General features: G+C 41.2%; 1 protein-coding gene across 1 annotated transcript in view; it reads left to right on the forward strand.

The window, feature by feature from the left end:
• The first annotated feature begins 2914 nt into the window (after positions 1-2914).
• The window catches only part of GOLGA7 (golgin A7), a 78880-nt gene continuing 69603 nt past the window's right edge, over positions 2915-12191 (forward strand). The window contains exon 1 of the mRNA XM_030201812.1: positions 2915-3030. The gene's annotated coding sequence lies outside the window, so the exon portion shown is untranslated. The remainder of the gene's footprint in view (positions 3031-12191) is intronic.

Raw genomic sequence — 12191 nt, forward strand, 5'->3', positions numbered from 1 at the left:
TCGCGCCTCTAATAGGTCCGCTGCCCTCGACGTCATCACATTTTGACGCGAGGGCGGGGCCGAGAGAGATGGTGACAGACTGACGAATCTGACGAAACTTACAAACCCTTCACTTCAGTGAAGCTACGGAGTCAGCTTCAGAACATTGGAGGTGCTTTTTATTATAGTAGAGATAGTTTTTACATGGTTTAGCCTTATTATCAATATTAGATGTATTTTATATACTTTGGATGTTATATCTGTTTTTTTATATATTTGTATTTTAATTTTCTGTTCTTTTAGAATTATTCACTTGACCCCTGATTCCATGGCCCTAATTTCTATTTGTTTACATTCTGTTTTTGGTTTACTTCATGATCAGGTTTACAGATAAAGGGTTGCATAGGGTCCCATGACCTATTTGCAGATTGGAAACTCACCTTGAAATCTCAAATAGATCCCTTCCTTCTTGTAGCGGAATTTCCCAATGCTCCATTGGAGGAGGATGGTGTGAAGCACAGCAAGCATTGTTTACTCATTCTGGTGACCTTCCACCAACACCTCCAAAACTTCTGACCAATGGTTAATTTTGATATTGCATACTGTAGAAAACAGCTCACACTTGGGAACCTTTTTCTCTTAACAAATCTGTTCTGAAAATTGGAAAGAGTAAGAAACTAAAAAAAAAAAAAAAAAAACTTAATTCCGCTGCTTTTACGAGCAATGGTAACAAATTGGCACCTAATAAGGCAACTGCAATGTTGGAAAAGCTGTTGTGCAGTAACATTTTTGGGAAATTCTAACATTGAGGACAGGGCCAGGCAGACTTTTTATGGTTTGTGTGCTGCAAATGATAAGATAGATTTGGATAGGTTGCATTGGACTTTGACAGCAACTCCAGTAGTTGGAACCTAAGGACAGGGAAGGGCGGATATCTACAGTCTATGTTCCTGACATGTCGAAGAAAGACCATGATCAATTGTTTTATATCACATTCGTTGTTGATTTAAGCATGACTTGATAATCAGCGTGACAGTTGGGCAGACTGGATTGACAGTTCAGGTCTTCATCTGCTGTCAATTATTATAAAAAGGTATTTCACTGCCTGCAAAGAACTTTGCAACTGCAAATTTAAGAACACAGCAAGACAAATCAGCCAAGAGAGATTTAAGACCTGACATCACATCACAAAATGAGAGAGAAAAACAGTTTTGATATAAGAAACCCTTAGAATGAACTAAGAATAAATGAACTTGAGAATAAAATGATTAAAGGTTATATTCACCCAAGAAAAAAAAAAGTTTACAAAAAAAATTTCAGGTCTCTTCAAATTCATTTCTGTGTTTAGTTATTTAAGGCTCAGTTTTATTAAGTGACAGATGCACAACTGTTCCATTTCAGGTACTTTGCCTAGTTCACCATGGCGCATCAGCCACTAGCCTGCGGCAGCTGTTAATATGTGCATGAGTTGCTCTTTCATCAAGATGTCACATTCTTCACAGACCAAGAAAACTTTATTGGCCTAACAATGGCCTAAAGAGTTGCCAAAGGAACACATGTGAAAAATGTTATAAGAGAACTGATATTAAAAAAAAAACCCCTCACACACCTATTTTATAAAGGCAGGGTATGTATTCCCAAAAATAATCCCCAGCAACACACAACTGCTCTAATTAACCCCACTGTTTACAAAGCAGGTTTAAATGGGCTGGGTCAGCACATCTGCACGGCTTTGTAAACAGAGAAGATGCAACTATGTGCATGCACACTGTCAGTATGTAAATATTTCTGGCTAGGTGCCAGAAAGCAATTTTTGCAGGTTGGTTAGGTGGGCATGTATTTTCCTCTCCCCACCAAAATCAAACACCGTAGCAGGTGGGGATCACCCAAGCCAGTCTGCCTTAACCATCAGGGGCAACACTCCAACCTGCTGATGCTGGCACTCCATGCATGCTTAGTTTTCATGTATGAACTAAGCATGACAGTAATGCCAGGGTGAGCAGCCTGGCACTGTTGTTTTTTGAAGGATGTCGAGAGAAAGCTATTTTTTCACCTACTGGGGCTTGGGGATCCCTTCCAGTTACACCAATGATACGCTGCTGCTGGGTGGGCCTGAGGTGAAAGTAGATGGGCCCGGGCCCAGGCCCTCCCTTAGCTACCTACAGTTCCACCCAAAAGCAAACCCGGAAAGCCTATATAGGCAGACCACTTAAAAAAGTATGAACGGTCGTGTTGGCAAACGTACTTACACATGCATATAAAAGGCCATTTCCACACACAAAAAATACTGTATAAAATTATCTTAAAAGTGGTTAAAGACAACATTTATTTTTTTTTTTTCAAGATCGCAATAACAATAAAACTACAGTGCGTAGAAAAATCTTACATTTACAGATTCAAAGGCGGTAAGCGTAGGGATCAGAGGGCATGTGTAACTCAACATTTGGATTCAAATGCAAGAGCCTAGAAAACGCTTCGCAGGCCCATCGCAAACTACTTCTGGACGAGAGAACTCTCTCTTTAGACTTTTCCAAAAGGCAGCTCCCGGATTACACGAACAGGGGGGGGCCGTTAATGAAATCGAAGCCGCCGCCGCCCCCCTATCAACATCCAAGTGCGGAAAGAGAAAAAAACAGAAGAGACTAAAGCACCACAACCGAGCTAAACTCCTGTTCTCTTCTTCTTCAAAACTGTTATTTCTCCTTCTCTCAACCCCGCTCATCGTCCTATCTTCAAACATATCTTTGAGGTCGCCAGCACTGATTCACCCAAAACAACTGTAACCGACCCAAGCAGTTTAGTTCGCTCTAGCTACAGTCACCACCCTGTCCCTGACGACACGACAGCTCTTTCCTTAATTCCTTTCCTTCTGCTGTGCCCCGCCCCTTATGACGCAACTTCCCTTCCGAAACTTTCTGCGTCCCTCTCCAATGACGCAAGCTCCTGTTTCTGGCGGGGCGGGCGCGGGACGCGGCAGACGGAAGGCTACGGGGCTGCCCTAGGCAACCTGTGTGTGACTCGCTGCTGGCGACCGGAAAGATAAGTTTGAAGGTAGGATGGAGGAACGGGAAGTGTGGGTTGAGAATGAAGGGAGAGAGAACTGCTCGCGGGGGGAGGGGAATAAGACACAAGAGGATATTTGCCGGACCGCGGGTTGGTGGGGGAGGGGAGATGCCGGACTAGTTAAAAGGGAGAGATACTGGACCAGAGAGATGAAAAAACGGGCAGGGAGAGATGCTGGACCGCGGGGGTGGGGGTACTGGCTCTTTGAATGCGTGTGATGAGGGCAACCAAATGTGTGTGCTTGGGTCTCATACTGTTTTCTTTCACCGGTTTTGCAAACAAAAGGAATTGGGTTAGAAGGGAAGAGTTTGTCGAAAAATGATCGATATTAGTGTCTGTATTCTTCCAACCCCATAGACTGAGAAGGAGAACGTGAGAAGACTTGGGTTTCAAGCTTCGGTTAATTTCTATTGCCTTGTTTTTGTAGTTTTCAAATGTTAAGAGTCAGATGGAGCAAGCATTTTTCTCATAGATTCCACGGTCTCTTAGCATGTTTGATCCCTAGAAGATATTTCAGGGGGAGACCAGGATGGGTTAGGGTGGTGGCCAGGTTTTGATGTTTGTTGACAGCCTTTGTGGTGGCTATAGCATTTGGGTCCTTTTTATATTTTTCTTCTGGATGCTTCTGTCTTCATATTTTCTGTTGTTATATTCAAGTCTTTCTTGTTTTCTACCACTACTCATGCGGTTTGGGTGCCAGTACTGGTGATGTTTTGATTTTAGTTTGAAGTTCTTATCTTTGTTGTAAGAACACTGACTTTGGAAACATAAGCAGCAGACTGAGGTGGGTCAACTTTCCTACTCCAGTTGTTCAGGCCAAGGCTCTCTACAAAAGTGCAATTGTTTTCCCCACTGCTGCCACTCAAAATAGTTTTCTCCTAATTGGCACTATGCAGCTCATGTTGAGTTTGAGCTGTGTGGCACAAGAACTTCTCTGTGGGTCTTATGATATTTTACACCTTAAGACCAGCGAAGTAGTTCAGCATCGTGTGTCTTAAACTCTGAAAGTCATGCAGCAAGGGCCTTGGTAGCAAACCTTAAGGCTGTGCTTCCCAAAGTGTGAGTCACGATGGGCACTACATAGAGTAGTAAGCGTGCTGTAGCGGCGATCATGGGGGGGGGGGGGGGGGGGGTTTGTGTAAGCAAAACTATGGTACAGTTTTGAGACAGACGGGGATGAGGGAGGAGACTAGTGGGATAAGAAAAAGTGGAGGAGACTGCAGGATATGAAAGGGGTTGAGATAGTGAAGGGATTGGAAAAAAAAGGCCGAAGGAGGGAGCCAGCTCCATGCAGTAGTGCATTAAAGGACTGGATTTGTCAAGCTTTCTTTTACTTTGGACAAAGATTGGGAAAATAGTCTTAGTGTATTAGGTCCTAAAGGGACTGTGACAGACTTCAGTATTTCTCCCTATTTACTGGCTCATTTAACTTTGGGGAGGGACATGGGTGGAGGTGAGAAATGTTTCAGCAGCTGGCTCTTAGATTCTGTATTTGGTGAAGTTCCACTGTGTTCTTCAGTTGTGACTAAGTGGAAGTATTTTTGTTGTGTTCCCCATAGGAAATGTACTGGTGTTCTAGAGTCTATTATTTGTTATACTGCCTTTTAATTGGTAGGCTTGTTACTGGTTGACTCAACATGAGCTGCATAGTGCCAGCAACATGATAATATGGCATAGTAGGTTTGCTACACATAAGTGCTGTGAGGTGTGTGTGTGTGTGTGGGGGGGGGGGGGGGGGGGGTTAACGTGTGATTTGGTATTATTTCAGCAATGTACTTGGTGGTGGAAGGTATATATTTGTTTAGTTTTATTTGGGTTTAGTTCATGCATTTTCATTGATAGTTCAAAGTGCGTTGAATTCAGGTATATAGATATTGAGGTGACACCAGAAAATAAATGAGGTCTATGGGAAGAATCCTAGTTAATAGTAGAAGTGGAATGATTTTTCTTTTTTTTAATTCTTTCAAAAAGTACAAAGATTAGGGGACAGTCGAAGTTACCTGGAAATACTTTTAAAACAAATAGGAGGAAATATTTTTTCACTCAACAAATAATTAAGGTCTGGAACTCGTTGCCAGAGGTTGTGGTAACAGCGGGTAGCATATCTGGGATTTAAGAAGATTTGGACAAGTTCCTGGAGGAAAAGTCCATAGTCTGCTATTGAGAGACATGGGGAAGCCACTGCTTGCCCCGGGATTGGTAGCATGGAATGTTGCTAATATTTGGGTTTCTGCCAGGTACTTGTTTCCTGGATTGGCCTCTGTTGGAAATAGGATACCAGGCTAGATAGACAATTGGTCTGTCCAATATGGCTATTTTTATGTTCTTAACCTCTACCCCCATCCTTGGAGGTGCGGGATTATATTAGGGGTTTTTGGGAATGATCTCAGTCTCTCAAGTTTACTTCTAGTAGTTTTTGTTATACTTGCGTCTTATCAGGCATCTTTCTTCCAGAGTTTTTATGATATAATATAGAGGCAACTTACCAGACCAGTAAAACTTTTTATACATCTTCATTTTGTATTTTCCTAATCTTTTGTTGCATTTCTTCCATGGCCAGAATGGTTTAGCTGGTGAACACTGCCACTCATCAGCTGCAATATACATTGGGCTTAGTATTCATACACCTATCATCTTGGGTTGCTGAGGGACTTATTTCTTTGGTTCCAGAGTCATTGGATGGCTTCATCCTCTGTTTCAAATTATGGGGAGAAAGAAGTAGTGTTAGGTTTTTTGGATATAATAGTAAAGATGAGAAGTGTAAGGAATTTGCCCACTGAAGAGTTGCTAGCCAAGTGAGCTGGTGCCAGTTTTTGATTCTTTCTCCTCTTTTATTTATTCATCTTCTCAAAACCAAATCAGGGCAGTTGACAATAAAAGCATTAAACAAAATAATTGGATGATAATTAAAACAAAGCCCCAAAACATAAACATAATAAAATGGATAAAAGAAAAATGGAAATCTTTCAAACACAGTTTTTCTTCATATCCTCCTCACTCAGTTCTATTTCACACCCTATGCTTCATCAGCATTTAGGGAATACCAGATGAAACAACTAAGCTTTAATTTTGTATGAACTGATAAATTACTGGTTTCTAGTTGGAGTTCCAAAGTAACAGGACTGCATTTCTAGATGCATCATTTCTCATTACGATCAACAAAAATTTCAGAAGTGCAATAGATATGTAGTAAAGCCTTTTGAAATGATGGCAGAAATTCTACTTGCTTGATAGGTCAGGCTTACAGGTCAGGTAATCTGGAATCCTGTCATATTCAAATGGGAGAGGCTTAAACACTGCTGTAAATAAAACCGGTAACCAGTGGAGCTGAATGAGTAGATGAGTCACATGATCTCATCTATTTATTGCCAGTTTTCCTGCAGTATGTTAACATAACACAACACAATTACCCATATTTCGCAATTACCCATCCAGTTTGGTTCAATGTGGATTACAGAATACCAGAAGGCAATAACAACACTAGGAAGTACAACAGTTATAATTACATTATACAACAAAGGACTGAACACTTTATGGAAGAGGTATGTTTTCAACCTCCTCCTAAAAAACATATAATCATTTCAAGCCTAACATCCAAAAGAAAATAATTCCTGGTTAAAGCCGCCCTAAATGAAATATTGATGATAATTTTTTATATTTAACACCTTTCACAGGTGAAAAATGAAGTGTCAGATTCTTGATTACAAAGCAGTTTGTTTGAAGAAGGAAAAATAAGGAGATCTTTTATATAGTCAGGAGCTAACCCATGAATATATATTTTTAAATTCTTTATAATTTCAAATATACAATCATATCATTAGAAGTGACAAGAAAATACAATGCATTAAAGAAGCAAAAAAGCTAATAAAGAAGGAAATTAAAAAAAAAAACTAATAAATTCGACCACATTATTTGTGAGTGTACCAACAAAAATGCTGAAAACAAAACAAGAAAAAAGATCAACATTATTCAATAACAGATTCCAGAGAAAACCGACAGCTAACTTAACAGCATATATACCTTCTTGATTGTATTTAAAGCTTTCACGCCTTCTCTATACAACAAAAAAATCTTAAAAAAATAAAATCTAACAGCTGTTTAGGATCAAAGAATATATGATTTACCCTCAAAGGACTGAACAAAACAAGTTTCAATAAGTAGCTAGCTCCAAGGGCTAGGGCTCTAGGTTTTAAGGCCAAGAAATCTGTTGCCTCTTCTGCATAGCCCTTGACAAATCAGGAAATATACATAGTAAGTGACAGCAGATAAAGACCTGAATGGGCCATCCATTCTGCCCAACAGTCACATTCATTATCAATTCAAGATTTGAATCAACCATAGAAGTCCGCCCGGCTCGGTCCTTATGTTCCAACTACTGGAGTTGCTGTCAAGCCCACTCCAGCCTATCCGAATCAGTCTTCTCATTTGTGGGACAAAGACCGTAAAAGTCTGCCCAGCACTGTCCTCACATTCCAAATTACTGGAGTTTCTGTCAAAGCTCTCTCCAGCCCATCCTAAACCTGATTGCCATATGCAGGACTCAGACCATACAAGCCAGCCCAGCACCAGCTTTAGTTGATACAGCCAGAGTCGCCATCTAAGCACCAGTTGACATTCAAACACGTATGCAACCCTTTACGTTTTTTTTATATCATTCATTTTCTAATTAGAGATCTTCTATGTTCATCCCACGCCTTTTTGAAAACACTCTTGCATGTATTTGAAGAATAAATACAATACCAACTCACGGTCAATCTCCAAATCAAATGTCGCAATCAAGGTAGTTCTTTGTATTATTACTTCAAGTGAGCACTCCAAAAAATTAATCAAGTCCAATGACTTTCAGTCAGTGCCACAAGATCCCTGCTTACCTTTCCCTGGTACAGTCACTTAAAAAGCTCTTAATATAGGAGGCATACTTTGTTCAGTCATCTGTAATACTTCTTTACTACTACTACTACTACTACTATTTAGCATTTCTATAGCGCTACAAGGCATACGCAGCGCTGCACAAACATAGAAGAAAGACAGTCCCTGCTCAAAGAGCTTACAATCTAATAGACAAAAAATAAAAAATAAGCAAATCAAATCAATTAATGTGAACGGGAAGGAAGAGAGGAGGGTAGGTGGAGGCGAGTGGTTACAAGTGGTTACGAGTCAAAAGCAATGTTAAAGAGGTGGGCTTTCAGTCTAGATTTAAAGGTGGCCAAGGATGGGGCAAGACGTAGGGGCTCAGGAAGTTTATTCCAGGCATAGGGTGCAGCGAGACAGAAGGCGCGAAGTCTGGAGTTGGCAGTAGTGGAGAAGGGAACAGATAAGAAGGATTTATCCATGGAGCGGAGTGCACGGGAAGGGGTGTAGGGAAGGACGAGTGTGGAGAGATACTGGGGAGCAGCAGTGTGAATACATTTATAGGTTAGTAGAAGAAGTTTGAACAGGATGCGAAAACGGATAGGGAGCCAGTGAAGGGTCCTGAGGAGAGGGGTAGTATGAGTAAAGCGACCCTGGCGGAAGATGAGACGGGCAGCAGAGTTTTGAACCGACTGGAGAGGGAAGAGGTGACTAAGTGGGAGGCCAGCAAGAAGCAGATTGCAGTAGTCTAAACGAGAGGTGACAAGGTACTTCCTCAGCATATCTATTGGTGTCAAAATAAGTGTTTTATGGGAGTTCAAAAACCGCAGATTATTACACCCTTAATCACTGTAGCGTTTAGATTTTCCACAGCCAAGAGTCTCTCTTCCACAACATTTACCTTGGTATTTTTGTTTTGTTTTTGTTACATTTGTACCCCACGCTTTCTCACTCATGGCAGGCTCAATGCGGCTTACATATTATATACAGGTACTTATTTGTACTTGGGGCAATGGAGGGTTAAGTGACTTGCCCAGAGTCACAAGGAGCTGCCTGTGCCTGAAGTGGGAATCGAACTCAGCTCCTCAGTTCCCCAGGACCAAAGTCCACTACCCTAACCACTAGGCCACTCCTCCACTCACATCACATCAGTTCTAACTGCTTGGTCTGGCCAGCAATACCTTGTTAGAAAAGTCAATTAAAGAGGCATTACCAGCTTCAATAACATCCCACAGGGACTCCGTGGTCGTGTCAACTGGTCTCATCAACCCCTCTGATCGGAATGAAGCTTTCCCAAAGGCTCCTGCTCCCATGGATTGCCGATCCGGTCTTTCCTCCAAGGGCTTAGGAGAAGATGTAGCTGCAGGGTATACCTCTATTGCACTTTCTGGATGCTGACCTTGATATTCTTCCGTCGGGGTTTCACTTCCCAGTCACAGGGGAGCTGCCCTGTCTTTGGCGCTAAAGGAAATCCCTTCAATTCTATGTTCATCCAGACACACCAGTGTCGCTGTCAAAGTTGGGAGTACCCCGGAACCAGCCACAGAAGCTCCAAACTCCTCCAAAGTAGTCTGCCGCTGAGTGGGAAGCTGAACAGGAGCAGAGGGGTATACTCTGATCTTTCCTCTTCGTTTCCCCATATCGAAGGTAGGAGAAACAATGCCAGCAGCGATCCTCTTAGGTTAAAGTTAGAGAGCAAACTGGGCCACCCATGAATATTTCTAAATACAAAAATAGAGAAAATATACAATAGGCTTACCACTTCCACAAATTAATCATGCAGTGTATTTTGCAACATTTGTAATTTGTTCTTTTCAATTTCAAAGAACAGCCTATAAATAAGATGTTAACATAATCCATAAGAATAGCCATACTGGGTCAGACCAATGGTCCATTTAGCCTGGTATCCTATTTCCAGCAGTTGCCAATCCAAGTCACAAGTACCTGGCAGAAACCCAAATAGCAACATTACATGCTACCAATCCCAGGGCAAGCAATGGCTTCTCCCATGTCTGTCTCAATTGCAGGCTACGGACTTTTCTTCCAGGAGCTTGCCTAAACCTTTTTTTAAACCCAGGTATGCTAACTGCGGTTACTACATCATCTGGCAAAGAGTTCCAGAGCTTAACTATTCGTTGGGTGAAAAAATATTTCCTCCTATTTGTTTTGAAAGTATTTCCATATAACTTCATTGTGTCCCCTTGTCGTTGTACTTTTCGAAAGACTAAAAAAATTGATTCACTTCTACTCATTCTACACCACTCAGAATTTTGCACCATCGAGCGATACAAAGGTATTATAGTATTCTCGGTCTTATTTACCATCTCTTTCCTAATAATTCCTAGCATCCTGTTTGTTTTTGTTGCTGCCGCCACACACCAGGCAAAAGATTTCAGTGTATTGTCTACAATGACACCTAGATCTTTTTTTTTTTTTTTTGTTATGTTTATACCCCGCACTTTCCCACTCATAGCAAGTTCAATGCGGCTTTTTTCTTGGGTGCGACCCCCAAGGTGTACCTTGGCATCAGATAACTGTGTTTCGAATTAGTCTTCCCAGTTTGCATCACTTTGCATTTGTCCACATTAATTCTCATCTGCCATTTGGATTCCCAGTCCTCCAATTTCCTAAAGTCTTCTTGCAAGTTTTCATAGTCTGCATGTGTTTTAACAACCTTAAATAGTTTTGTGTCATGTGCAAATTTAATCACCTCACTTGTTCTGATTTCCAGATCATTTATACATATGTTAAATAGCGCCAATCCCAGTACAGATCTGTGCGGCACTCCACTATTCACACTCCTCCATTGAGAGAAATGGCCATTTAACCCTACTCTCTGTTTTCTGTTCAATAACTAATTCCTAATCCACAACAGAACATTGCCTCCTACCCCATGACTCTCTGGTTTTCTCAGGAGTCTCACATGAGGAACTTTCTCAATAACTTTCAGAAAATCTAGATACACTACATGAACTGGCTTACCTTTATCCACGTGTTTATTCACAGCTTCAAAGAAATGAAGCAAATTGGTGAGGCAAGACTTCTCTTGGGTGAAACTATGCTGACTCTGTCTCGTTAAACCATGTTTATTTATGTGTTCTGTAATTTTATTCTTTATGGTAGATTCTACTATTTTGCCCGGCACTGACATCAGGCTTAGAAGTCTGTAACTTCCCTGATTACCATGGAACTCTCTTTTTAAAAACCAGCATCACATTGGCCACCCTCCAATTTTCAGGTAACAAGGACGATTTTAACGACAGGTTACAGATTACTAACAGCAGATCAACAATTTCATATTTGAGTTCTTTCAGTACCCTTGGATGCATGCCATCTGGTCTAGGTGACATAATTAAAGCCTGCACGATCATTCTGTATTGAAGAAACCAAAAATATTTCCAAATACAGAGAAGTATCCTTAATTTATAGAAGACCTTTCTTGTCAGCCAGGCCTAGTGCAAAAAAAAATAAACTGACATGTTCAAACGTTCTAAGGTATTTTTGGAATGTGCATCCGCTACTTTTTTTTTTTTTTTGAGGGGGCATGTCAGGGGCAGAGAGTGGGAGTTCCTGCGCTAACCTGTTAGTGCATCTATGCTACCGTGTACTAACTGGTTAATACGTGGATAATGCAGGAGTCCTTGCTATAATTTTAGATGATCCTATTCTGCCAGACATGTATGCATATTTACACTCCTTCTCCCACTACTACTTATCATTTCTGTAGCACTACTAGATGTACGCAGCGCTGTATACTTGAACATGAAGAGACAGTCCCTGCTCGACAGAGCTTACAATCTAATTAGGACAAACAAGAGATAAAGGAATTGACAGTATGGGAATTTTGGGTGGTTCCTGATTCAAAATTTAGAATAAAAAAGACAATGAGCAGGAATAGCTCTTGAGAATCCCTAAAGTGGATCTGCTAGTGGCAGGAGTCTTCAGAAACACCTCAGTCTGGTGGAAAGAGGAGCAACTGTTAGCAGTTTGCAGGTCAGGAAGCTGGAACATCTTTTGAACTAGTGTTTTGAGTTGCTGTCATCTCCCTGTTGATGTTAATTTGTGAGGTATTAATTTCTCAAAGCCCTACTCTTTTGGAATGAACAATTTCAGGTATGGAGATGTGAGTGGAGGATCCCATGATAGCATGAGAAGCAGTGTTCCAAGTCGATGTGCAATATGATTTGATTCAAACTTTGATATAGCCAATGGCCGTGGTCGTGGGCCACAGGGTACATTGGCTCCAGTACTGGGCTGCCAGTTTGGCATCAAGGAATTGCCTTGGCAGTTACTGGAAA

This window comes from Microcaecilia unicolor, chromosome 4 (assembly GCF_901765095.1).
Source record: "Microcaecilia unicolor chromosome 4, aMicUni1.1, whole genome shotgun sequence".
NCBI lineage: Eukaryota > Metazoa > Chordata > Amphibia > Gymnophiona > Siphonopidae > Microcaecilia > Microcaecilia unicolor.